The sequence below is a fragment of the Ursus americanus genome, chromosome 1, assembly GCF_024610735.1.
Source record: "Ursus americanus isolate L20-20 chromosome 1, mUrsAme1.1.p, whole genome shotgun sequence".
Classification (NCBI taxonomy): domain Eukaryota; kingdom Metazoa; phylum Chordata; class Mammalia; order Carnivora; family Ursidae; genus Ursus; species Ursus americanus.
Genome location: NC_142127.1, coordinates 63,567,764 through 63,594,378, shown reverse-complemented (window position 1 = coordinate 63,594,378; position 26,615 = coordinate 63,567,764). Strand labels below are relative to the sequence as shown.

Sequence of the window (26,615 nt, the reverse complement as noted above, 5' to 3'; positions counted from 1 at the left end):
TGTATCTTCAGCACTCAGAACAGTGTCTGGCACACATAAGCCTTCCAAATCTTTTTGCATAATGAATGAATCCCTGATATAGTTTAACAGGTCTACTTTATAAATGTGGAGACTGCAGAAGAGAAGTTCAGTGATTTATATATGATCACACAGCAACTCAGTGATCAAAGGCCAAATCTTTGATTCCCAGCCTTACAATTTCCACCAAGACAAAGGTGGGAGCTGCTTCATAAAGAAAGGGAGGCAGCAGGGAAGAGCAAAAAGAACACTGATTAGGAAAAGAGCATGAGCTCTAGAATCATGTATTTCTGAGTCCAAATCTGTTCTCCAAATCTAATATAGGCCTTTTAAGTTTTTCAGAGAATGAAATGTGACCACATATGTATATTACACATATATGTTATTTCTGTAACACCTGACATATAGAGGCATTTAAAAATTAGAAGTTATAAAAATTATTGTTCATTTATATGTGTAATGATCCATGTCTGAGTTCACATTATCTTAATAATATGCTAAAAGAGACGTATCCTTAACATAATCTAAATCAGAGTCCTCATGTATAAAATGAGAATGTTCATTCTTTCAAGCGACTAAAATGCACTGGCAATCTGCTACTTGCCAGGCACAAGTTATGCACAGGTGGAAGTCTCTAAATTTCTTCCTACCTATTAATGCTACGAGCACTTCAATCTCTGATTGCCATCTCCAAATATTATCTTGTCACTGTAAACTAAGGGCAAAAAGAGGCTATTGTTTCCATGTCTTTCATTAATTTCAAAGCGTTTACTGAATCAAACATTATTGAAAAATAACCCTTGCCTTCAAAGTACTGTTTCATGGGAGACACAGACAAAAAGAAAATTAGCAAGAACATGAACACAGGATGCTGTAAAAATCCAGAAGAATGGTAACTCACCATGTAAATTAGAAAAGGCTCTTTAGAAGAAGTGATTCTGAGCAGAATCCTAGCTAAAGGATGAGGAGAAATTCACCAGGAGTAGAAGAAAGGGTCAGACATGCCCAGCAGAGAAAACAGCACCCTAAAAATTCCTACGGAGAAATGAAGCATGGCACCTCTAAGAAACTGAAAAGTTAAGGTAGAGTACGGTTTCAACAGTCCCAAGAACAGAGAATTTCAAAACAGGGTCTATCCGCCACCCCCCTTCAAAAGTGCTAACGCTACAAACGATTAGTTTCCCTTAATTACTTTGCTTTTCTCAGGAAAGAGAAAGAACCTATCCATTATTGTGGTATCTCCTTAGTCTGGCACTAATCCTTAGTCTTGGATTAGGATTTATAATATTTAAAAAAATATATGCATGTGTACCAAAGAGTATATATTCATCAAAGCTCAGTTTCATGTTTTTCTTTCTTTCTTTCTTTCTTTTTTTTTTTTTTAATTTCCTTTATTAGCAACTTTTCTTAAAGCTATTGTCCTTTACGGCCTGGAATGCCTTCAAATCACCTTCCTTTTGCAATTTTCACTTAATTCCTGTAAGCAGCATTTTTCATTTCCTCCCATAAAGTGACAGCACTTTCTACATTACTTCCATTATAGCTGTTAGCAAATTGCCTTTTAATAAGTTTCTCTCTTGCAAGACTGAGCTTCTGGAGGGAAGGTTTTGATCTCTGTATCCCAAACATGATCTTTTTTTTTCTAATAAACATTTTTAATTTTAGAAGAGCTTTAGCTCTATCGAAAAGTTGCAAAGGCGGTACAAAGAGTTCCCTAGGGATCTTTTTAAAATTCAGATTCTGTACAGTAGGTCTGGGAAAATCCTGATATTCTGGATTTCTAACAAGCTTCCACCTCATGAAAATGCTGCTGGCCCAGGGACCATGATTTGATAAGGTATGAGTGTCAGACAAATTAGGACAAAGATTCGCAATCCTAGTTGCAAAGGGGAAATCACTTGAGAGAAAGTTTTTTGTTTTAAAATGCCAATGCCAAAGCCCAACCCCAGCTGTTCTACTCTAATTCATCTGCATAAACCCGGGAATCTGTATTGCAAAAAAGCTTGTCAAGTGATTTCAAGCTGCAGCCGTGGTGGAAAACCACTTGCCCTCCCAGGCCATCACACACTCCTATCCTACCACGCTCTCCCTTTCCTTCTCTGTAAAACAGAAATAATTCTGAGTGTTTGATACGGATGATATTGGGGCTAAATGAAACAGTGAGAGTCAGCATCAAATTCAGCGCTTACGAAATTCTTGGTGCTTAAAAAGGTTAGATACAATTCCGACAGGCAAAAGGACACGTAAATCCTCATTTCTCATCAGTAAGCCTTGGAGAACATTCTTACTAACTGTCTTGCGAGGGTCAGACTGCTCTCAGATCCCCAGCTATCAGAAGAACATGTAAAAGGGCAAGAGTTCACAGCGTTAGGGTGGAGTCGCTGTAGAAATCCGCTGGTCTTGGGGGAATGTGGTCTAAGTGTGCTTTGATTAATTCAGCAGACCCCACAGCTGAGCCTGGAGAACAGGGAGTCCTTGCCTGTGTGGGACAGAAACATCTTTGTATGGGGAGAGTCCGTCGGGTGGCTAGTTGGGTCTAAGCTGCTTGTTCCAGGACAATGAGTGGTCATTCCAAACTGCAGCTGGTCTTAAGGAGAGATCTCAGAGAATCATCTGGTTTCAAACTGCTGTTTATCGGCTAGAGGGCCAAGCGCCTAACAGAATTCAGAGTGACAGCATGGGTGTGTTAAGTCCAAGCAAGAGGACGCTAGTAGTTGTTAACCGCAGGTCATGTACACTGGCTTGTAACACACAACCTTCTCCACTCTTGAGGAGTACAAAAGTAAGTCTACTTGTAACAGATGCCCAAGGTTAAAGAGTTATCTCTTCTTTTTATTCCTCAACCAGTTGTTTTTATTGGACTAAACTTCGGTTAGTAGGTTCCTGGGATGATTAGAAAAGAATCTGCAGATAGAGTTTACAGATTAAGAGATGCCATATCAGATTACTATTCCCTTTGAGTTAGGAAAAAAAAAATTACAAAGAGAATTAATTCTGGCTTGACCTAAACCCGTTGCTAATTATTTAGTAACAGATAAGCATCGTTGCCCCAAATATTGTCACCTGCTTGAAGAGCTGGACTACTTTTGACTATCAAGATTTAAATTACAGGATATTTTCCATGGCTGTTACCTCTATAATCTTTTCTCAAAACCTTTGAATACTATATGTTAAGAAATACTGAGAAATAATTTATACAGACACATATAAATATGGAAGGATACTCATCAACTTGGAGTAAAGGAAAGTAAGTAGACTTTTACATTTTACTTCCATTTCCACACCTTAATCTTTTTTTTATAAAAGCATATGTTACTTTTAGAAATATACAATAAAGCTGCTTGAAAGATACAGGGCATCTGTCAGCAATCTGTTTTTTAGTCTAGGTACAAAAAAAATTACTTTTGCAAATCAACAGAGTAGATACATTGCATTAGCAGCTACCACTAACACATGGAAAAATCATTTAAGCTCATTTAGAGTCTATTTCTTTATGTAAAATTATCTAAATCAAATTGTGAATTGCAGAATGTACCACAGAGATCATAGGCATATTCTGCTCTTGTTTGGTAAATATGCACAGATCCTAGCCATTCAAATACAACAGCTGACTAGACATTGCCATTTAAATTTAAATTATCTGTCATCACTGAATAGCCAACATTTCCTGAAACTTATCCTTGCTCTCTGACATCCCTCCCCTTTCCAAATGGTTCCTTCTTGGCATGACTTTCTGATTTTTCTAAAGGCATTATCTCCCTCACAGTTATCTCTAGATTTACATAGACAAAGGGGGAAGTAGCATCCAAATGAAAACTTATGAAACCACATACACTAAAGACTTTCCAGGGCACAGCAATCTTCTGAGACCTAGAAATGTTGAAATTAAATATAGAGATGGGCACACGGAAAACAAGTGTCCAGATGGTGAATTCAGATATTTTATTGTCTTCTATACATGCCATGTACTTTTTGCTCCTTCTATACTGTGAGAGAGCAGTAATATTCTAAACTGAAAACAACCTTTAGAAGTCTCTCCTTGGCTGTCCTGCCTGCCACTCCTTTGCAGTGTATTCAATCAACTTCTATCTCCTTTAAAAGAAGAAGAAGAAGAAGAAGAAGAAGAAGGAGGAGGAGGAGGAGGAGGAGGAGGAGGAGGAGGAGGAGGAGGAGGAGGAGGAGGAGGAGGAGAGGGAGGGAGGGAGGGAGGGAGGGAGGGAGGGAGGGAGGGAGGAAGGAAGGAAGGAAGGAAGGAAGGAAGGAAGGAAGAAAAGAAGGAGGAGGAGGAGGAGGAAATTAAGAAAACAACCCTTAGGGCTGATATCCCCCTATCTTCTACCCTGCAAAAATGGTGCTAGAATCCAATCCACCCAGCTACCTTCCTTGAAATACTAGGGGTCATGCCAGCTTCCTCCCTCTTAGTTATCCCCGGACTCAGTCAGTCAGGATGTCCTGGTATTCCAACCCCTTAACAATTTTTGCCTCTAACACTTTTTCTTAGTACCAGAATAGCTTTCAATTGGTCTCACCACCTCCAGCCACCCCCTCCAATCTAGCTGCCACACGGCTACCACCAGTATAAAGCTAATCAAGTTACTTGCCTAAATTCCCAAATTCTTTAAAATGGCATATAAGATACTGCAAGATTGGACTCCTGCTTACCTGTCCAAATTACTTCTTGGAATCCTCTCAGGGGCAGCCAGTCCTCTAGCCATATCAAATTACTTAGAGTTCCCCATTTATAAAGCACAAGCTCACATTTCTCTGGCTTTGCATATGCTCCTCAAGGAAAAATCTCCACCCACCCCTCACTCCATCTGCTTAGATAAGACTGTTCCTCACTTCTCAAGGCTCACTTCATTCAACAACGCTTAAGTGAAGCCAGCTCCCTCCACTTCCCAAAGAGAGGCAGTTCTTTTATATGCAACCTTTGCTTCCTCTGCTATAGTAGGAATTTGGTGCAGAAGTTTCGCTTTATAGCCTTGGTGAGTGGCACAGAACCTAGAACACCAATGTTGGTAGAAAGAACAGATGAATGACTGATGAAATCTGGACTGAATAATGATAGGACTACCAATGCTGACCACCATCCTCTGTTTCAAGATCAGAAAAGCCAGTATGTTTTACAAAGGACCTTTACTCTAATGTGCCCTGAAAGAACCAGGAGCAATAAGAATGTTGCCAGGCTAGGAAGGTCTCTTTCATCCTTGCATTTCTCCATGTTCTATAAAAATCACCTTTATGATAAGAAGAGGGGGTGATAATTACTCATTAAAATTTACTATCATTGGGGGGGGTGCCTGGGTGGCACTCATGCAATAGCTCACTCTTTATTTAAAACCTTTATTTGAGAGAGAGAGAGCACAAGCAGGAAGAGGGGCAGAGGGAAGAGAAATTTCAAGCAGACTCTGCTGAGCACGGAGCCCAACTCGGGGCTCAATCTCACGACCATGAGATCACAAACTGAGCCGAAACCAAAATCTGGATGCTTAACTGACTGCATCACCCAGGTGCCCCTAAAATTTCCTATTTTTAATGATAAAAGTACTACGCAATCAAATATTAGACTGTCAAGACAAGTAAAAGTATAAATTGGCCACAATCCCAACAAGCACAAATAATCAACCATTGATACCATTTTCAGGATATCTGCCCAAATTGATTTTTTTTTTTTTAAAGATTTATTCATTCACTTAAGAGAGGGAACAGGGGGAGGGACAGAGGGAGAGAGAATCCTGAAGCAGACACCCCATTGAGCATGGAGCCCAACACGGGCGCAATCCCAGGACCCTGAGATCACGACCTGAGCCAAAATCAAGAGTCAACAGCTTAACCGACTGAGCCACCCAGGAGCCCCTAAACTGATTTTTTTACACCAAGATTATATTGCATGCAAAAATAGAATCATATTATACAAACTATTTTATAACTGAATTTACCATTTCATCACATTCTTTGTTGAATTATAACAATAATCTAGAACTGCAATCACACAAAATGATTATTGAAAATGTGGATCGCTGGGCTTCTTCTCTTCATCTGCTGAAACAATCTTTGTATAGAGAATCCTGCACTATTCATCTTAACCCTCTGAGTGATTCTTATGTACAGCATACTTTGAGAGCCACTAACCACAGATAGTGTTTTCAAATCACTATGGTAAAATGACCAAAAAATGAAGGCTTCAAAGGTATTTATCTTGGCAGCACATAAGAAAGAATATGAGCTGCTACAAAATGGAATGGGTTACCATCCCAGTGGATGAGCCCACGGCGCTCTGCAAATAGATTCTGAATAACTAGCCTCAGGGATGTGGTGGTCATTCTGTATCAGGAAAGAGGTTGAAAGAGATAATTTCTAAGGTCGGTCTCAACTGTAAGATCCTAACACTGTAATTAAAGAATGTTAAGGCTAAATTATACTTCAGAGGCAAAAAAAAAAAAGAATAGTTACCTGGGAAGACAGTTACAAAACTGGCTGGGTATGTTTTTTGGGCAGTGGTTTAGAGGTAAGACAGCTCTCACTGCTGAGAACAACTCTGAACGTCACTACTTGAAATTTTTTTTTCTAGAAAAAATTAACAACTAACTGCTTTTTAAAGACTTTTAAACCGGTGCTCCTGCAGCTCAAAAATGTCTTCCTTGGTAACACTAACGCAGAGAAAGTAAAAGCTAAAGGCCCTGATCGAAAAAGTAAAGGACTGGGGCACCTGGCTGGCTCAGTCAGTAGAACATGTGACTCTTGATCTTGGGGTCATGAGTTCAAGTCCCATATTGGAGCTCACATCAAAATAGTAACAATAAGAAAACCTTAAAAAGAAAAAGAAACGGTGAAGGACCAAGGCGTCTTAGGTATACCTGGCCCATTGTTACCAGTCTGGAGGGGTTCTCTGGAACTACAGTAATACCAGTAATCTAATTTAACCTTGTCATTTTCAAGCAAAAAACCTACAGAAGTTAAGTCTATAAAAGTTAAACCCAGAGAGTGGTTAAGTGCTGTAAATCAACGTAGCTAGTTGGTGACAAAGTAACTACCCTGGAAAACCACACTTCTGACTCCTGCTCTAGTGTTTTGGATAGCAAAGATTTCTTTACTACTACAAATGCCTTGTATTCAAAATCCTAAAAAGTTAGAGATAAATCACAGACGGCCAAGTGTTTGAAATTTTTACATATAGAGATGCCATATTGTAAACAAATGGCCTAAAATCATTGCATTTTAAAAGTAGATTGACATTTCAAGGATAGCTGCAGTAACATTCCTTATGTTCTCTTTTCAGAGTTATAATTTAATTCCCCGCTTGGCAGGAAAATCAGTGATTACTCTCACTTTCTGACATTAAAAAAAAAAACGCCTTCCAAAAAGACAAATAATATTTTCAAACATAGTCTTTGTGTCATACACACTTTATATGTCTACCTATGAGTTTACATACACACATCAGTATTTTAGTGGTTACGCACATTTATAGGTGATTATGTCATATATACCTTAATTATAGAATATATACATTCTTTATTTTTTATAAAATATCATTTCTAATCTTAATAATATTGCTTTTACCGATGAACATATGGGAGGGGGGAAAAAAGAAAAAAGAGAGAAGGAAATAAACCATAAGAGATTCTTAAAGACAGAACAAAGGGGTGATGGAGGGAGGTGGGTAGGGGATGGGCTAGATGGGGGATGGGCGTGAAGGAGGGCATTTGATATGATGAGCAGTGGGTGTTACAAGTAAGTGATTAATCACTGAACTCTACTCCTGAAACCAATATTGCACTGTATATTATCTAAATAGAATTTAAATAAAAATTTGAAAGAAGAAAATATAATGTTGTTTTTAAAGGTTAACCAGGCTGACCCAAGCATTATATATTTACAATGAAAATTGTATTTACAAATACCCAACTAAGGAATTTGAGAATCAACAGTCCAGGTAATTTTAGTAAGTCTCAACTATAAATACCATCTATATGTCAATACGTCTACTTTGATGCATCTCAAACTTAACAGATCCAAAATCAAATTCCTAATCTTCCTCTCTAACTCTTCCTCAAATGGGCATCCTCATATCAGAAATGATAGGTCCATAAAAACAATTTCTAAAAAAAGGGTGGGGGGCACCTGGCTGTCTCAGTCAGTAGAGTATGCAACTCTTGATCTTGGGGATGTGAGTTCAAGCCCCACGTTGGGTGTAGAGTTTACTTTAAAAATAAAAATTTAGGAAAAAAAAAACATTTAAAACAAAGAAATGTTAGGTCCATCCATCCAGTTGCTAAACTTTGGTATGAGTATGAATTGCTCTTTTACCATCCTACGTGAATCACCAAATCCTGTCCTTGTATTCCAAAACCCATCCAGAATCCCAGCATTTTTCACTACATTTGCCACTACCATCACCGTTGGCTTTCTCAGTAGTCTCCAGTCTGTCTGCTTCTACATTTGCCCCCATACAGTTTATTCTCCAAACAGTAGCCAGAGTGACACATTATAAGCCTTTCATCACCTCCAATGACTTCCAATCTTACAATGAAAATAGGCCCAATAAAGCACTCTATGGTCTTCCCACATCATTCTACTATCTCTCTGACTTAATTTCCTATTATTCTCCCACTTGCTTACTTCATTCCAACCACCGAGTCCACTCTGCTGCCCATTCAACATTCCGAGAAAAGAGTTTTTCTACACAGTTTTTCTACACATTTTCCTCACATCTTTCATATGTCACTGAAAATGTCAAAGCATCACAGAGGTATTTCTTGACTAGCATCTTTATCAGCCAGGATCCTAGAAGGAAATGCGTACCACACTAAAGAGCTAAAAGAATAAATGAGGTGAACTCACACTCTCCCTCCCTCAGCATTCTTTCCAGGGGGCCCATTAATATGGTCTATATTAACTTGTCTCCCAGGACAGAGAGCAAGATGGAGATGGGCAGAAAACAGACGCCAAACTACCACTTCATTCCACTTCTCCCCAGCACTCAAATATTTGTTGAATGAATTAGTATGATGCAAGGGCAACTGACCATTGAATGTGGCTGTAAAGATGCTATACAAACTGTATTTCCTTAAAACAGAACAAAACAAAAAACACCTCTCGTTGTAAGTCAGAAGAGTCAGCAGACACTAAGGTCATCCCAAAGCAGAGACTAAGGAGGCTTTCAAGAACTTGATACGGTGAGTAAATTGGGAGGCATCCTGCCCGCCTCAGATCCGGGTATTTATCACACTCACCGAGACAGGGAAATATAAAAGAAAAAAGGTAAGATCCTAAGTGGCATTGCACTGAGGGTCCCCTCTCCCGACATCTTAATGCCTTACAGCTGATTTATGATGAGTTGATTCATGTTTGATGTATATCTCAGATGTTTCTAATAAAAGAAACGATGGAACAAGAAGCCATACATATGCTATATTCTGAAAGGTAAGAGAGTATTAAATGTTTAAATATCCATCCTACATACTGGTATCCACCATGAATAAATCAAGCAATGCTTCTCATGAGACATTTCATCCCCCTGGCAGGGGTTCATTAAAGAAAAGCTCTTTGAGGAACAAACATTAGTAGAACCTCTGACTCCCTGGTCTTCTAAATTATTTGTGACATCTGGGCACTTGTGTGCAATAATAAGAAAAGCATTACTTCTTTTGTTAGAGTTTCCCAGACTCCCCAAAGATGGTGCAATTAGAGGATAAGATAAAGCAATGGGACAGAGCAACATCTGTTTTACATCTAAAAATTGAAGAATTCATGTTGGTGGAGAATTTATTAACAAGTAGTATATTTGCTGATTCCAGTAGCACCTCCCAGGCCACCCCCAAAGAAAAGGATAAAAAAAAAACAAAAAACAAAAAACAATCAGAGTCACATATCATTAGGAGAAACAGAGTGAAAAATACAAGAAGATACCCTTAAAAAAGATCTTTCATACCTGCTCCCAGTTTCATTAAAAGAAGAACCTCATTCACTGATGACTCCTATCTGTCTTCATTTTCCTGAAAGGAAAGATGGTGCTAAACAAGGTTGATGGAAAATAGAAATAGATTGGGTTGCTATGGTTTCTGAAATGTACTCTAGTCCTAACCCTAGAAACATAATCTTACATACCCGAGTATCACTCTTAAAATCTATTTTCATCCTATGATATCCCTTTTTCTCCTGAAAGGAAATCGGTTATGTTACTATAATCGATCTCTACTTTAAGAAGTTATAAAAATAATCTCTGAAAAGGATCTTTGGGTTCCTAGGGAAAACCTGTTTGCTATTGGGCCCCCATTCCATATGCTTCCCTTTCAGGGGCAGATCCATGTATTATAAACTTTGAAGCTTATACAATGGGGGTAAGGGAACCCTTTGAGAAAATAAATTTCAAGGCACCTGGGTGGCTCAGTTTGTTAAGCATCTGACTCTTGATTTGGGCTCAGGCCATGATCTCAAGGTCATGGGATCAAGCCCCTCATGGGGCTCCGTGCTAAGCATCCAGCCCACCTGAGATTCCTCTCTCTCTCAATAAATAAGTAAATAGATAAATAAATTTCAAAATACTGCAAATAAATAATTTGACAGCTATTACAAAAATAATAAAATCCAGAAAAATTGCCTATGTTCTCAAATAATTACTAGATATGCTTTGGCATACTTTCTTGTATACTTTTTATACTTATTTTGTTTTGCTTTGACTCATACATTTTGTTTGCCTCTTCATATTTCACAGATCTTTTCATATTCTCCAAGGAGAGACTAGAAAGATAATTCAATCTTTCCTCTATTAGGTTCAACCAAAGTTTTGTCATTGTTTCGTTCCTACCCACATTTCCTGTGCCAGATGCTCTAGGACACATGCATATCACAAAATGACCTCTGGCCACGTAGTTTCACTCATCACAGTGCGTACATAGACTCAGTGAGCAGTTGGAAGATTCCTGAAAGACATTCCTTTACCAGGACAGTGGAAAAAACTTAATTATACACTGAGTATATGTGTATAGGCCGCATATGACCATATGAAATTGCCAATGTTCAATCCTCTTCCACCTCCAAAAATGACACTTTCATACGGGTCACACGAATATATCCCAATATCCCACTACGCCCAAAATAAATGTACTTCCAGCTCAGCATCCTGTTAGCCAGATTCCAAAATTGCCAGTGGCCACTCTGACACACTTTGCACTAGGGAAAATATGACAGAGGGGCAGGGGAGTACAAAAGACCCCAATCTTAGCTGACTAGTTTAAATCAATTGTGAATTTCACATGCGAACATGTGAGTAAGGCCCAGGATTTTGGACAGAGCCTGGGAAAATAAGGGGGCCCTGAAGCCGAAGGTCCATTAACTTCACAGTAAATCACCTCTGCAATCCCAATTCTATCCCTGAAAGCTTTGTCATCTGAGCAGTCCCAGGGAAACCTACAAGGCACATCAGAAAAGCAAACATGCTTCTCTTTTCTCTCAAAGAAATAGTTCCCACATGTCACATAGAAAGGATTCCCAATTTATAGGCACAAGCAGAGCAGGCCTTGTACATCCATTAGTGGATTCAAATAATCCTGTCCAAAATGATAAAAATTTCTGTGAAACAAAAAGTCCTTTGTTGGCACAGGACTCTCCTCTCCCTACCATTATTCCCTGGGGCACTCACCAAACTCATGTTCTGTGCACCAGGCATCTTGCCCTCATGTGAGCACTTGTAAAACATAACACTCTCTGATAAAAATGCTCTCAATGCAAAATGTAAACTTGTGGTTTATCTGGAATCTGACACCCGGCTATTTGCTCCCTGGCCTGATGGTGAAATAGCTCTCTGGCCATATGCTTTTTAAATATGATACAAATGCCACACAGAGAACAGAGTTCAGCCCAAGTCCTCAACCCACTGTAACAAGACTCTTTGTGTGTGTGTGTGTGTGTGTGTGTGTGTGTGTGTGTGTGTGTGTATGTGTGTGCGTGTGTGTGGTGTTACAAGTTACGGCTCTCCACCACAGGCTGACGCCTTGTACAAGCAGAGTGTGGAAGTGCAGGCGTCTCCTGAGCCGGTGGTGCAGTCCAGGGACCGTGCTGAATCTATACACCAGCCACCATCTGTTGCAGAGCTTCGAGGAACAGTGTCGTCAGCATGAAGCACAGTGTCAACCCTCATAATAAAAGGGCTGCTTGGGAAGTTAAAGCCAATGATGGAAACATTCCAGGTCATTAACACCTGGCTTCTCTGCAACAATTGAGAATACAGAAATATAAAACTATGTCACTCCATTTGTATTTCAGAAGGTAGCAAAGATAATCGATACAGTCTGTAGGTCCAGATCAGGCAGACCCTCGGCTATGCCACGAGCTGAGACACTGGCACTGATGAGAGAAATGAAACGGTCATTCACTGAGGGGCTACTCTGTGCCGAGTCTGTGTGAGCATCTCCAGACGTGCTGTCTTAATTCTTCCATTTCCCCAAGAAGGGAGGTATTATTATCTAAAAGGCAAACTCTGACTCTAAGCTTCATTTTTCTATTCTGTAAAACTTTGTAAGATTTTAGTAAAAATTAAAGATAATATACGTAAAAGTATTGAGCATTCAGCAGATGTACAAATAACATATCTGTTACTAAAATATTAAACTCTTAGAGTTTTTACAGATTATATATATGTGTGTATATGTCTACATATGCACACTAAAATATTAGCTCTAGACTCAACATGTATAACGTAAGTACAGAAAACGTCAAATATCCCATCCGGTCATCTGGGACACCACCTTGCTGATTCCACAGATTTAAGGCATAAGCTAACAAAAACAGAGCAGCTGTGTGGGGCACATCATCATTTAAATCAGTCAGCATGTATTAAAAGCCTACTCTAGCACAGTAAGAAACTGCAGAGAAAGTATTAGCACAGTCCTTATGGAACTGTATTTTAAGGATACAGAAGATAGATATAGAGGACTTACATATTCTGTCATTTGGAGCAATGTATACAAGAATAATAATGAAATGAGTGGCAAAACAGAGCATTATTCTAAACACTCAAACATCGAGGATCTCTGAAGAGTAAGAGCTGAGAAATATTCGTACTCAGTATATAACTTTCAGACTGAAGTCTACCTTTAAAATGAAAGTAATGACTACATGCTAAGTGACAAGGTCAGCTAGTTGTTCGATTCCAAACAGTCGACGCTATCCCTATGGAGAGTTATTACCATCCTCTCCAGGTACCACTCCTCCCTTTATCCCCTGCTCCGTGACTATTAGCCAAAATACCTCAAAGGTAGATAGGAGAAAAAGCACATACTGGCTCCATTGTTCTACAAATTCCCTAGTGGTCCTATAAATTGAGCATAAAAAAATTTTAACAAGAATAAAAATTACTAATAATGGAAACGCAAATTTATCAGAATGCGCTGTTTGATTATTACCACCGAAATCAGAACTAATATGTCTTACTTAAATCACCAACATGGATATTCAAAGACAAAGGAGAGAAAAAAGCTTACTGAGAAACAACAAAAAACCCTCATCCTCAAATGGTTGAGAAAAATCGCATATACATATGTGTATATACTACACAAATATATTACATACATTCCCAAAGGAATGTAAATATATTACATACATTCACAAAAACATGGAGAGAGCACGAATGATAAAATAAATGAAATAAGATATTAACACAGGTAAAGGAAATCCCTTCGACTATTCTTGCAAATTTCTTCTAGGTTTGAAATTATTTCCAAATAAAGAATTATAAAAAGAAAGCTAGCACAAAAAAAATTCACCATAAAATAAAATGAAAGTGAAATTTCAAACTACTTATTTCTTCCTCTTAAAATCCAAGAAAGACTAATAGCATCATTACCATTATCTAAAGGAACACTCAAAAACTTAGGAGAGTGACAGTCAATGATGAATATACTGGTTCAGTACAGAAAACCATGGGGTTTTTTTCTGACATAATTCTCCTAAGTATAAATATGAATCTCTGGCAGAAATAACAAAAGAAAATAAAACTTAAAATAATTATATTTGACCAGACATGAGAATGTACAAGGCGTAAAATAACAACAGCCATTACTTAAATATTTTATTTGTTTTCCTTATAATATCTCATCATACTCAAAGCTACCAGTCTGAACTATAATCAGGAATTATACCACATTCCCTAAGGAGTCCACCCACTATAGTCATGGACTTCTGTATTTCTGGCAAATGTTGGTGCTCCAGAATCTCCCAAGGTACGGAATATCAACACAATTTGGTATAGTCCACTTTAAGGATATGCACATAGATACCACTACACTAAGTTATAGAAAATACATATTAATAATAAAAGTTTCAGTATGCAATAGCTTTATTTAGCACCAACCAATACACTTGCCATTGATTTTAGATCAGAAATGAGACAAAGCTTCTAAAAGAAATCAGTTTTTTAATTGGTTAAGTAATTAGGCTGAGGTATAAACTTAAAGGATCCTAAGTTGCAATATTCAGTGTCTTAAAAGTTCTAATAAAAATAAACAGGCATCTAAGGAGGTAGAAAAAAGTCCTCACGTATCATTGGAAAGAGATTCCTTTGAATATTATTCTTCTTGAAGGAACAGCATTGAAAAGTTTGTTGGTACTTTGTATGTTCACTAAGCAATTATTGTTACAGGTTTAATTCCAGAATGTTCCCCAGAAAATGATTCAGGGGCATCAGAACCTCTTCGACAAATTTAATTAATAACACTGACATACAGTCATTTACTCATTTAGTCCTGTGTCAATACAAGAAAGTGTTCAGAGTCATCACAGACACCTTTGTGCATCAACAGCTTGGGGGTCCAGGCGTCTTTCTTTCTTCTTTTCCTAAGATTTTATTTATTTATTTATTTATTTGAGAGAGACAGAGATAGCAAGAAAGAGCACACGAGCAGGGAGGAGAGAAAGAAGCAGGCTCCCTGCAGAGCAGGGAGCCCGACTTGGGGCTCGATCCCAGGACCCTGGGACCATGACCTGAGCAGAAGGCAGACGCTTAGCGGATTGAGCCACACAGGCAGCCCGAGGGTTCAGACTTGTTTAGAGATTAGGATGTCTTATAATTAAATCCCTTTTCCTAGTTTTGTCATTAGCCCTTTAGACTAAGTTTAAGACAAACATACATGGTACTAAATTTTACTGTGTCATACATATTGCGATAACAAGGTTCCACTGAAGATATAAGAAAATATAAAAGCAAATTATTACATATTATTATATTCAGGAGTCTAACCATTTAACTCAATTATTAGATTATTGTCAAATTAATAAATCACTTGGTATCTATTGGCAAACATGCTAGGTTTTTTCCTGGATGGCAACTTGGTGCACAGAAGGTAAACCACAGACGGGCACGAGATTGGGATGTCCCATCATCTCTGGATGCCATGCCATAGCAATTTCCCCCTTACAACAACTGGAAACTGGCATCAGGAATCTTAAGTGACCACAGAGGACTCTAAAAGCCAGTGGAGTGAACTACATTTAATGGGTACGTACAGATTTGAAAACAGCAGGAAAGCAATGGCAATAAAACGTCTCTTTCCCTATCTTCCCCCCGCCTCCCCCCACACAAACAATCTTCAAATATCACCTCAATGGTGCATTTTCACTTGATTCCCACACACAAACTCCTTAACCGTGCACTTTACTGGAGAAGGAAAGTATTTCTCTGTGGGTGGCAAAAACATTAAGATTCTTCAGGATACTGTTTGAATCAATATTAAAATAACATTTCCTCATAAATAAGTGGTTATTCATCCTTCAAACATTTATTGCCAATTGCAATTTTGTGTGCAATGAATGGAGTCCCTAAAATGTAGAAGAATAATATCCCAACACAGTCCCTGCTCAGGGCAGTTACACAGGGAACAGATCAGTGTCTGACTCTAAAATTCGTGCCTTTCCAAAAAATAAATAAAAAATAAAATCAAATCCATGCCTTTCCTCTACAATGAGATTGCATCTAACTATTAAAACGAAGGAGGAGGAAAGAAGTAGTACAATGGCAATTCACAGAGAAAACAAGTATCACGTCTTGTTTGTGCAGGGTTAAAGGGGAATCCAAAATGTCTAAGGTGAGAGGTAAAAATGTGACTGAACCTGGAAAGGAGTAGAGATATTAATAGACAAGTGCATTTATTCTGGTTTTCAAAAACAGTAAGTGAACGAGAAGAAAGGACAACAAAAGCAAAGATAAGATCTCCGAAGCATTCATTGATTGTCCAGTCAGTATAGAATACAAGAGTAATCGGGAATGTCTGTGGACTGAGGCAGATGGTGGTGGAAACAGAAAGGAGAGAGAAAGCAGTCTTTGCAAAGAGGGAGACTCCGAAGCCTCTGGACCAGGAAGAAACAAGATCAGAGCTGCAATGAACTAGAGAGAGAAAACAGCAACGGCTAAGAGAAAAGTTGAGAAGGAGTTTCGAGCAGCGCAGCAAGAAGCAGTGAAGGCCAGAATTAGGGTCAGAGAGGGAGTGGGAATGGAGATTGGCAGCTCTAAGGTACCTCTCAGCCATAAAGTCTACATTTTAAATAAACGTGACCTCTACTACAAAGAGCTAAGTGAGGATGGCAGAAGAAACTTTAGTCAATATACATTTCCAAGATAAACCTCCGTGAAACAGCTGAAATAACAAAGGTGGGGGAAGATCCGCAGTGTTGTGAGGAACCAGAACAGAGAAAGAATAGCCTGGTAAAAGAATAGCTACAAATTTGGAGCCTAATTATCCACCACGAATATTATACCCAGCCACATACTATAAACTGTCTTTCATGTTATTCCTGTGGAAATTTAGAATCAAACAAGCTAGAATCAAGTTCAACTCTCTCCTTTACTCTAAGGTATTACTAACGTATTTATGTCATGAAAACAGAACAGTGAAGCCATACTGTTACTTCCTTTGCAATTCCACCTAACAGCCAACATCAACCACCTCCCCAAAGAACATTTCCAAGACATAAATATATTAAACTCAATTATATGCTAGCATTTTATGGCGATCACTATGTAAAAAAAATTTAAATAATGAGGCAGAAGAATTACTGGTCATGTTCTAGAAAATTCCTACTTATAATCTGAAGACTCTGTAAATCAAAGGGTAAGTTTTATGATTCACAAATTATTTCCTTCAAATCAGTGTTTCCCAAAATGTGGTAGGTGATATAACAGATGACTTTAAGTGATTCCTGAGTAACCTTTTCTGTAACCCTTTTTGTCTTACTATTTAATATACACTACAGACCACAACAGGATACTTTCCTCTTAAGTACATTTAAGTTTCCAAAAAAGGTTTATTTGAGGGATGCCTGGGTGGCTCAGTCGTTACGTGCCTGCCTTCTGCTCAGGTTGTGATTCCAGGGTCTTGGGATCAAGCCCCACATCGGGCTCCCTGCTCCGGTAGGAAGCCTGCTTCTTCCTCTCCCACTCCCCCTGCTTGTGTTCCCTCTCTTGCTGGTTGTCTCTGTCTCTGTCAAATAAATAAATAAAATCTTAAAAAAAAAAAAAAAGGCTTATTTGAAAAAAATATTAAAAGCTACACAAACGATACTCAAATATTTCCAGTGATAAAATAAAGACAAACATAAAATAACTGTTTTAGCAGGAAACTGCACAGTCAGATTTTAATATCCAATAAACTTAGTGGCATATTTTTATCAGAGTATTACTTTTTAATAATTTTTACTTGATCTCAAGTTTATGGAGAATCAAGTCTATTACTTTAGTCAGAACTAGTATTAAATATAATATTGGTATCTAGAATGTGATTTATATTAGTTTGAAAACAAAGAAAATACTTCATCTTTCTATTGGATCTGCCATTTTCAAATATTTAAAGCTGGATTAGGAAAAACAGAAATTATAAAAGCAGAATCAGATATTACAGATTTCTGTAATAGATGTATTGAAAATAGCAAACTAAGTTGATACATTAAAATTAATACAGTGCTGGATTTCATATTCAAATTTTAACTTCAAAAAAGGTTAAGTATTGTTTCTGTAAAGGAAGTGAGTTAAACACATGTTGGGAAAAGCTGGAAATAAATAATTCTTTTAAAATAGCCTATAGTACAAATTTGTTTTAAAATCAACAGGAAATTAATTAAACGAGAATATATACCAAGGGCGGAAATAAGACCCTTAGGTCTAAAGATACAGGAAACACTGTTTGAAGTAGCCTAAATTGCATTGTGAAGGTCAGTTTTTTTTGTTCTTGGCCCATTTTTGGGAGAGGTACCAAAATGTTAAGTTTCAAAGATAAAGGTGTCTGAAAACAATCCTAGATATTACATGGGATGGGATTTTCATTATTAAAACAGTTTCACTGAGCTTTGCAAATTTTAGATAAACTGTTAAAATCTTAGTTTATGTTATTTCCATTTAAATTGAATATTATGTTCACATATTTGAAGATAAACGTTGAGGGGTTTTATATGAGAAAAATCCATACGTATTTAGATCTAATGATGCAGTGTCTATTCTGGAAGGCTGTTTTGTTTCATTTACCACCTCTGGAAACATGTTTATATGTGGAATTGCAGTAGCCCAAATGCATTTCTTTTTAAAGTCCAAAGAAGTAAAGTGCTAAATGAACTTTTGTCAAGACATAAGAAAGGTCTGATTTCAGGTTTCTGATTTCATAGGTAAGTGAGGGCATTTCTTTCAAGCTAGAGAGAGCTTTTCAGCAGCAAATACTTTCACATTATTTCTACCTAATATGCAACACATATATCTACCATTAAGCGAGTTAAAGTCAATTATACATACATGGAGTGAAGGTTTAATAGTGTGGTACTTATCGCAACTTTAATGACTTCAAAACATGTTTCGGACTGGTTTGGGGTTAGACAGAGACCAGGGATGATGGTAAACATCCTACAATACACAGAAGAGCCTCTTCCCCCACTGGACAACAACGCATGATCTGGCCCTACGTGTCAAAACTACCAAGGTTGAGAAATTCTGTCCTAAACACATCACCACAAAACATGCTTTCCTAAAATGTTAGGGTCAAAAACGGGAGAAGACAGGAAAAGCACAGAAGGTCAAATAGGAAAGAAGATAAAATATAAAAGAAAGATCAGAATCAATTAAAGAAAAATATGTATTTTTTAACATTTACTGTATGACTAATATGAGAAATGCAAATATGGGGCCAAACTAGTAACGATCACAAACATACAAAAACAATGTGAGCAAACTTGACAAGCATTTATTTTTTTAAAGATTTATTTATTTATTTATTTATTTGAGAGAGAGAGAGAGAGAGAGAGCACGGGGGCACAAGGAGGGGAGGGGCAGAAGGAGAAGCAGTCTCCCCAGCTGAGCACAGAGCCTGCACCAGGGGCTCAATCCCAGGACCCTGAGATCATGGCCTGAGCTTAACTGACTGAGCCACCCAGGAGCTCTTGACAAGCATTTATAAAAGAAAAAAGGATGCCTATTTTTTTAAGCTACATTTCTGGCTTGTTGATGAATGAACTGACTTTCACACAATTATTTTACTCTCTAGTGAACATGTTTCCCATTCCTCATAGATGCCATGCCAAGAAAATGCTAGAGTACTGGGGGAGAGACTCATATGGGCAGCAGTGCTACCTGGATAGATTGTCCAAATAAAAGTGACCTTGAACTCACAAATCAAATCTCTTTACTTCCAAAGATGTTAATCTCTTCCAACACAAGTTAAAAGAATATATATTATGATCCCATTTTTTTATTTTTTAACAAGGTGTTTGTAAATAGAATTGATGTGGTAATGATGCATACTAAACTATTAGCAGTTTTTACCTTGGAGGGCCATGGATATAAGGGGGGCAGGAAGGTAAATAGTCATATTTTGCTCTCTAGGTCTTGGGAGTATTTGAATCTTTTAAAACGGGAATGAATTCATGTATAATTACTACTTTTTAAAGAATGAATTTCCCCAAAAGCAAAATGCAAAAATTCTTCTATAGTCTGCAAATATTTAATAAAAAACGTTGCTTTATGTGAGATACAAACTGTTTAAAAGTTGTAGCAACAGCTTTAATCGTACCCCTATAAACTCCTAGAGTTTATTTCATAGGTTTAAAACCTTTTTAGAAAACAAATATCACTCGTAAATTAAGTGATGTATTGAGTTAAATTTCCATATATGGAGTTTACTCCATATGGAAAAGAACAGCTGAAGCCATCAGCGCACCATCTTTACTATTGGGAATTTAAATTGACACTTTTATGTTGATACCTGTCTGGAAATTAACCAACAGATACCATTAGCACATTTTAAGGAACTTAGAGATTCTCCTTATAGTTATTAAAAAAAAAAAAATTACTGGGGCGCCCAGGTGGTTCAGTCGGCTAAGCATCCGACTCTTGATTTCGGCTCAGGTCACGATCTCAGGGTCCTGAGACAGAGCCCCGCATTAGTGCTCTGTGGAGAGTATGCTTGGGATTCTCTCTCTCTCCCTCTCTGCCCCCCAAAATAAGTAAATAATTCTTTAAAAAAATGTTTACCACCTTTGAAATGGATTCCAAACTTGTTTTGCAACTTTTATGAGGGTTACTCTGCTTCATTATAATAGTATATAGAGCAACAGTCAATAAACAGTTAAAGAAATACTTTGAATTTTCTCTATCCTGCTTTATTTAATCATGAGCAGGAACAACTGCACTTTCTATTTTATGACTGGTTTTTCTCATTTATTAACATACCATTTTAGGGACAAAGTATGAATTAGGAGGTAATCAGTTATTTCACCCCTAAAAATTTGGCAGATATCATTAACTTTTCTCACTCATCAATTAGGGTAATTTACTAACAAATAGACAAGTGACATTTTGGCCGATGTTGAAGATTAGCTTGCCAATGTGTAAAAAATTAACAATGGAAAAGTGGAAATGAAAACACTGTGATCACAAAATCAATCTCCTTATGGAACTATAATTTCACTTACAGAAAAATATTTCTTGTTCCATCTAATATCATTTTCTAAGTGATATCACACCACAATACAAAAATAATAACACTTCTGCTAATAGTTTATAGCATATTTTAAAATATAACTATGTCTTTATAAAAACATACTGTATGCTTTAGTCATATGCTTATATGATTTGGTTTATTATTATAAGTTCTAAATAAAATCCATGTCCTCACTTTTCAAGTAGAGTTATCCATTAATATGACATCAACTAATAAATCAAAACCATAGTCCTTATTTCTTAAACTTTATTAGTAAGGGGCACTTTTCAATACATAAACATTTTGATAGTTTGCACCCAAATATGCAGAAATAAACTTGAAATAGCGTAAAAGATATAAAAATAAATCCATGTAATTACTTCAACAAACACATGCAAACCAAGTTACTATTAAATTATGCTAAATATATTTCTCTCTAGTTATCCCTGCTTCTAAGAATTTGTTTCCTAAATCGCTCCTTGAAATACTAGTTGACTGGATAGTATCAACTACATTTTGCTTTCAGAGTACTTTTTAAAAGTACAAATTCTATTTCATTCAATCTCAGAATATTCCCATTCAACCTGAAAAGAAACGTTTTCTTGAGGACTAAAGTCCTCATGTGGGTAAATCATGTTTAGAATCCTAAATAATTAGAAAAAGTAGGCCATGGAAAATCTGGTCATTCCTTTACATGCAGTGTGAGGAGGCAGTGAGATGGCCAAGGCAAAATTTTACAGAGCTACATGGTTCACAGTACAGATTGGATTGTTTCTGCTATCGTCTCTGAAATAAAAACTTACTCCTAGCCCTCAAGTAATAGGCTAAGCGTCAGTGCCCAGGTGTGTTCCTGCCCCATTCATTAACCAACATTCGCATCTTTCTAACAGCTCTTTCCAAGGCATTACTTTAGTATACACATGTTGGATGAAGCACACTTTCTCTTAAGGAAACTAGATCTTGAATTCCTTGTTTCTCCATTCACTCATCAAATATTTGAATGACAACTACGCCAGACACTCAGGTAGATTCTGGGTCCCTGGGAACAAGCAAGTACACAGCAATTCCTGTTCTTGTAGGGCTTCCATTGCAATGAGACAGGATTACAAGCATAAAAGTAACTTAAATACACAATTATTTCTCATGCATCCCCTCCCATTCACAGAGACTAAGTAACCTGATGAAGGTCATCCAATTAGTACCAAGAATCTAGTAGAAAATTCAAGAGTCTACAAGTAAAAACACGCTAAAAATGACTCTACAGAAAGCACTACAAGACTCCATTTCAGTACTATATCCGAGAACAGTGTCTTACCATGTTAATTTATAAAGATCCTTTTATATAAATTTTATCTTTTTTATTTTCTCTTTTATGACAAATTTTTTGAAAGAAAAAGAAGAAAAATAAAAAGCCTTCAGGTATCTTTTACAGTTCTGGTGAAATAAACACTTACAATATAAAGAGAGTAACAACTATAGGTATGCTGTTTTCGAATTACATTGATGAAACTAAAAAGACCAAAATAGAAGTAGGGTTTGAAGTCTCCTTCAATGCTCTTTTTCTCAATTCTTTATTTTTCTGGTAAAATTAGTTTATAAAAATCAAGTCTGATTTAAGAAAATAAAAATGTTTAATAATATAACTATATTCAATATATAGATGCAGGTTTATAATGTTTGTCATGAAATGCTTTTCTAATAATATTAATATAACTGCCTAGTAACTAGTTTTCATTAATGTAAGAAAATTCATTTCGTCAAAATTGGTTCCATTTACTGATATTTACTTCTAGGTACTCCTACTTCAATGATTGGTCAAATTCAAGATGGTGCGACACTCAGAAAAGCCCAAACTGAAGTCACAAACAATAAGTAACTCCACAATACAATTGTGGTTACATTTAAGAATGGGTTTGTGGAAACAAACTGCAGAGGTAGTCCTTGGAGAATTCGGGATAACCTAGGGAGGTCTGTAATATCTTCTTTTGACCAAGGACTGAGGTTCACTTTGCCAAACCTATGAAATCCTTATTCAGTTTCTAAGATGAAGCCATATGAACATGAAAGTCCTGGTCAGCGAAACTGGCCGATTCTAGAAATGCCTGTCTTAGATTAGGTGCAATTTGGTCTTTTTGGTCTTTAACAACACAGAATAGTTCTTTTAAAATATTTGGCAAGTCAGTCCTTTCTTTTCCATCCCCTGTATAATGATTTAGATCCCTATTATCTACTTAGTTGAGATCTCTATTATCTACCTCCTGGGCAGGGAAGATTTAAGTTTGGAATGGAGACTTTGGGTTCATATTTGGGTTCTTCTCAGTCTGTTTTGCTGCCTTTCATTTTCTGATTCCCCTAACTACCAGTGCTCTCCAAGGTCTGATCTAATGGCGCTAACAATCACCCTTGCCAACGACTTTCAAATATGTACCTACACCCCAGGATGTATCTTTATTTCCAAATAGCATATCCAATTTACTGTAGTGCATTTCCCCCATAATCGTTCCCAAACACTTCAAACTCAGAAAATCCAAACTGGAATGCTCAGTCTTTTCCTCCAATCACATTCTTTGTTCCGTATGTCCTTGTCTTGGTGAAAAGTAGCAGCATCTAGTCGTTCAAAGTCTGCACATGATTCTCTTTATTCCTTCTTCCTGAAATGCCCACACCTAGCAGCCAACATTCTATAAATGAAACATCACTCCAATTCATTCTTCTCCGATCCCACTGTTATCTCCTACATTTGGGCCCTCATCAGCTCTCATCTAGACTATTTTAACATTTCTTAAGTTAGCTTCTATTGCTATTTCGCACATCTTCATTCCATCTTGCCCAAAAGCTGAGGTTTCGTAAGTGCAAAGTTTATCATGTTCCTTACCTCCTTCTTCTTTATTCTGTTCTGTTTGAAAACCCTGAAGGACTCCACACACTTCACAGTGACAGCACTTTGACAGAGGCATGAATATACTCAGCGAAATATATCGAGCCAAGGGGTAAACAAAGTCACAGGATTAAGACCCCACAATCCTGGAGGATTCGTATTGCCTCATTGTAATTAAAATACATTAGTTTTACTGTGACACAAAGTTTATGGAGTAAGATCGGATTCAAATGAATTTGAGACTTGCAAGAAAGTCCACTTGCAACAGGCAGATTAGGCTTTAGTCAATGCTTCTCTGACACTGGGGTGCTTCGGAGGAATCTAGCACAGCAGCTGGCACATAACACTAGTTTGAAAACTGTTTTGAATGAATGAAGGTCTGCACAACTGAATGGAGAAATCCTTAGCTTTAAACCACTTAGCACAAAACTACTGGCTCTCCCTTATTTTACAAATACTATTCCAGGAGACTGATCACCCCATTGAAATTTCAATTATTATCATGGTTGGACCTTGGGAATCTAGGGTGCAATGCCTCAAGCTACAAACAAGCTACAGCGTATTTTTCTGCAGTAGCCCTGACTCACCGCTATTCGGCCTTTCTCCAAACAGGTTCAGTAACAAAACATCACTAGTGAATCAACAAGTTAGATCCATTTCAGAAGCTTCTTTCTTACACTGGGTTGGAATCCAAAGCTAACATAACTTAATTTCTCCCTAACACAGAGACTACACATGACATTACATCTCACAAAATACAAGAATGAAAAAAAAAAAAAAATGCCGCTGGATTCAAACTGTGGAAAGGAACAATTTCAGAAGTAACAATGTAACGATAGGAACTTTAACTATTTATTTGATTCTCAGAATCCTTCTGGTGACCTGTTAAGAAGGAGACTAAGGAAATCCAGTGCTGCCTTGCTCTCCAAATCCCACACACAGGGTGAATTCAAAATCTTGGAGGGACAGGCGGAGGCGCAGGAGAGAGCTATGGGAAAATCTGCTGGTGTCACTAAAGATTTTGGCTTTTATACTTCTCAGGGACGCATATGAGGTTTATATTATTATCTTCATTTTATAGTCAAGAAAATAATCTCCCCAGGATCCCTAATGATGGATCCACAGGCAAGACTATACACGACAGGAAAATATACGGTAAGAGGCCAGGTTTACCTGTATTTCGGGAAGTCTTCAATAACTCATCTGAGGTCCTCCTCCATATCATCCCACAAACTTCACACTTCGCTTTATCTTTTCTTGCAAAAATTCAATACTTGAGATGTACTGAGGGGGGTGGGTACATAAATAAAGGCAAAACAAAGCCCCTGTACATTTTTGCTTTGTGGGTTTGTTTTTTTTCCTTGTATAGTTCTTTGTTTTCAAAATTTTAACCAGGAGACATTTCCTTTAAAAAGGATTGGGGGAAAAATGGTCAAAAGCTGATTTGTGTAAAGTTTTCATTTTAATACCTTAAAGAGCAGAATTCATCTCTGAAAGACTTTTGTGATAATTGGTTTCACGTGCAAGGTTACAAAACAAAACATAGCATGCTCTTAGCCCTTGATGGAAATGATGCATTTTAAACACCAGCCCTGAAAAATAAATTCCATCCTTGAGATCCAAGTGACTTTAATGCCTGTGTAGACAGCAAGAAGAGCCTCAGAGACACGGCCTTTTCTCAGACCCAAAATAAGTTGAATCCAGGCACATGTGGGTGCTAATATGTATCCAGAAAATAATGCAGAAAATAATGACCTAAATGATCCAACTTGTAGGCCTCTAGTCACCGTTGACACATTTAATCGATCAAAATCAACCAAATCTTGAGAGTGCTAAGAAAGATGAAGCAAAGGGGCACAGATGGGTGCCAATCAGTTTATAATGCACTCATCCTTTCTCAGTCATCTGTCTCCTGGAGAAAAAGGGTGACTCTGCCAGAAACCACTGCCAATTGCTTTATGTTTCTCTGATTACTGATTTTCTGTTCAGATGTCAACAATCCGCAGCATTCCATACTTATCTTTAATACTAACATGATTTGAAATGATGAAATTATATCTCACGATTCTCCTCCTCAAGTTCTTCCTGCCTCCATCCTAGTACATCACCTAAATCAGTTACTGGACATCTGCATATTGTATGAAAAAAGTCAAATTACAAACCAGTATGCTGTAAGTGACCCAACTGTATTTTAAAAATTAAGAAAAATGTCATTAAAATGGCCCGATCATTATTCTTTCTTACTACTCATCAGCATTCTTAAACGTGTTTTGATAGCATGTACTAATTGCGTAAGTGTTGATCTATACATGCTAAAAATGGTAAAAAGAGTTTTCTCCTGCGTAATTTTAGGATTAAGGATTTCTTATGTGGTTCACATTAATATTTTATATTACAAATTTTCTGCCACGGTATTTCATTTGTGTACCAAAAAAAAGAACAAAAATTATTCTACAAAGAGAAGATGATCTCAGTTCAAATTACAGAATGTTTCAAACTAATGTCATTTCTCTTTCTTTCTTTTTACGGAAAATACATAACTTTTTGATAGAGACGTAGACAAAATCAGACACTTTCTATACCCTTCTAGTTTTTTATCTAAGTCTCAAATAACATACTACATTGAAATTATTCCATTTGTACTTATAGTTTAAGATACATTCATTTACATAAAATAGCATATCTGTTAATCAGAAAGAAAATAGCCTATATTTTATCATTCAGTTAAATACAGCAGCACAAAAATTACTTATCAGCATAATAATGCT

General features: G+C 37.2%; 1 protein-coding gene across 14 annotated transcripts in view; it reads right to left on the bottom strand.

Moving 5' to 3' along the window:
- The window catches only part of GULP1 (GULP PTB domain containing engulfment adaptor 1), a 247,233-nt gene that overhangs the window by 200,360 nt on the left and 20,258 nt on the right, over positions 1-26,615 (bottom strand). The window contains exon 2 of one of the 14 annotated variants that reach the window (XM_087861939.1): positions 9,953-10,016. The exons of the other annotated variants lie outside the window; for them this stretch is intronic. The gene's annotated coding sequence lies outside the window, so the exon portion shown is untranslated. The remainder of the gene's footprint in view (positions 1-9,952; positions 10,017-26,615) is intronic. 14 annotated transcript variants of the gene reach the window in all.